The sequence below is a fragment of the Cebus imitator genome, unplaced genomic scaffold (assembly GCF_001604975.1).
Source record: "Cebus imitator isolate Cc_AM_T3 unplaced genomic scaffold, Cebus_imitator-1.0 Scaffold335, whole genome shotgun sequence".
Classification (NCBI taxonomy): Eukaryota; Metazoa; Chordata; class Mammalia; order Primates; family Cebidae; genus Cebus; species Cebus imitator.
Genome location: NW_016107650.1, coordinates 1,435,844 through 1,438,238, shown reverse-complemented (window position 1 = coordinate 1,438,238; position 2,395 = coordinate 1,435,844). Strand labels below are relative to the sequence as shown.

At 53.8% G+C, this 2,395-nt stretch overlaps 1 protein-coding gene across 3 annotated transcripts in view; it reads left to right on the top strand.

The window, feature by feature from the left end:
- Positions 1-1,325: 1,325 nt before the first annotated feature.
- The window catches only part of GMNN (geminin DNA replication inhibitor), a 12,942-nt gene continuing 11,872 nt past the window's right edge, over positions 1,326-2,395 (top strand). The window contains exon 1 of one of the 3 annotated variants that reach the window (XM_017505234.2): positions 1,326-1,647. The gene's annotated coding sequence lies outside the window, so the exon portion shown is untranslated. Of the gene's footprint in view, positions 1,648-1,850; positions 2,086-2,395 lie in introns of those variants that run through there. The other 2 variants (XM_017505233.2, XM_037730198.1) reach the window with 2 other exon arrangements.

Sequence of the window (2,395 nt, the reverse complement as noted above, 5' to 3'; positions counted from 1 at the left end):
ATTTTTTGTATTTTTTTTTAGTAGAGACGGGGTTTCACCATGTTGACCAGGATGGTCTCGATCTGTTGACCTCGTGATCCACCCGCCTCGGCCTCCCAAAGTGCTGGGATTACAGGCTTGAGCCACCGCGCCCGGCCTTTTTGTATTTTTTTAAGACAGAGTATTGCTCTGTCACCCAGGCTGGAGTGCAGTGGTGTGATCTCTACTCACTGCAACCTCCTCCTCCTCCTGGGTTCAAGGGATTTTCCTGCTTCAGCCTCCCGGGTAGCTGGGATTACAGGCGCGCACCACCGCGCTGGCTAATTTTTGTATTTTTAGTAGAGACGGGGTTTCACCAAGTTGGCCAGGCTGGTCTGGAACTTCCCTGTGAGAATGATACTTCCATGAAAAGTTAAGAAACGGGAAAACAGGCTTGTGCTAATATCTATGGTAGTTGTAAACAAAAGCTCTGACTGGACTCCAGTGTGCCCAAACGTACTATGTTCACGGGGCAGTCATCTGATAATTTTTTTCTTTTTGAGACAGAGTCTCGCTCTGTTGCCCAGGCTGGAGTGCATGGCCAGATATCGGCTCACTGCAACTCCACCTCCCGGGTTCAAGCGATTCTCCTGCCGCAGCCTCCCGAGTAGCTGGGATTACAGGCGTCTGCCACCACGTCAGGTTAATTTTTATATTTTTAGCAGAGACGTTTCTTCATAGTGGCCAGACTGGTCTCGAACTCCTGACCTCAGGGGCTCCACCCGCATCAGGCTCCCAAGGTGCTGGGATTACAGACGTGAGCCACCGTGCCCGGCCAAGAATTGTATGAAATAAGGAATGGCTAAACGTAATTATTACCAAGTTTTTTCTGCTCCTTCAACTTGCAACAGCAAGTTTTAATTTCAGTGCCTAGAACAGCAGTAACTGGCACGTAGTAGGCACTCCGTGAACAGCAGGAGGATTAAGTGATCGCGGTCTCCCTGAACAACTGCGATTGCACCACAACATAGTCAAAACACAAAAAGTCAAAATATAAAAGTTCCTAGTACAAGTCCGTGGAGCCAGGGCTTCACACAAATATATGTCGTGTACTACACATTAATATATATATGCACATTCAATATTTTGTTCTTCCGGCGTTAACGGCTAATGGAGGCAAATCTTTATGCCTTTGGTTAAGGCCTAAAACTGCATTTTAAGGAAGTTCCGAGCGCAGGATCGGAGGGGCTGGTCTAAGAAAACAACTCCCGGCCCGCGCCGCCCGCAAGTACACGCTACCGCTGACCGCGCAGACGCAGGAAGGGGCGGGGCGGAGCGGAGAGGCCATTCGCGGGATTCTAGAGGCCCCGCCCCTCGTCTGCGTCGGGTGGTCACGTGGTCGTCCCGAGCTGGCGGGAGGAGTTGGAAGAGCTTTACTGCAGCGACCGTCAGACACTCCAGTGACCGTGGGGATCAGCGTAGGTGAGCTGCGGCCTTCTTCGGGGTGCCGCTGCCACAGCTACCTGCGTTCGTTACGAGGATTGAACGTCTCCACCCGTAAGTGTGAAAGAGGTGGCAGGAGGTGGGTACGCAGGGGCGCAAAGCGCACGGCCCCTAGAAGACTCGCCTTCGCTCCTGCCAGCCGCTGAAGCAGCGTCCTCCTCTGACAGCTGCGGGGCCACGGCAGGGGTAAGGGCCGAGGGGCTGTTGAATGGTCGCGGGAGCCGGGGCGGGGTAGGGAGGTGACTCGAGGGACTGCCTCATTGGCTGGGTCGGTTTTGGCGCGCTCTCATTTCCGCGCTCCCGATTGGTTGGTGGGCGCCGTTCCCGAGGCGCGCGCCGCGATTGGTAGGCTCGGGCGCGCGGGACCCCACCGCCCGCCCCCTCGCCCGGCGCTCCGGGACTAGCTGGCTGGGTCCGGGCTTAGGGACTCAGCGTGGGCGTGCTTGGCTGAGGGGTTGAGGCGGAACATCCCATCCTCTTGGCAGTTAAGTGGTTGGTTCTTATCTGGGGGATCTACAGATTTGGCTCTTGGGAAAAGGTCGCTGAGTCCTGCGTGTCCCATTGAACGGACACCGGCTTTGTTGATACGGGTTTCACATGGACCCTGTCGTATGCCAGGGTTTTTAATGCAGCTGTTAAAGGAGCTAGAGAATAACGGGCAAGTAAGGGTGCAGGGTTGCTGTCGGGTGTGGGATTAGACTTATTTGGTCAGTGCTTTTCAGCTTTTTTCGTACTAAAGTACGTTTTATGTCGCAACCGTCTAACCAAATGAGACGTAGATCGAAGCAGCATTTCTCGTCTCTTGAGTTCCATTCTGTTCAGTCGCATGTTTCTTTTTTTTTTTTTTTTTTTTAAGACGGAGTTTCATTCATGTTACCCAGGCTGGAGTGCAATGGCGCGATCTCGGCTCACCGCAACCTCCGCCTCCTGGGTT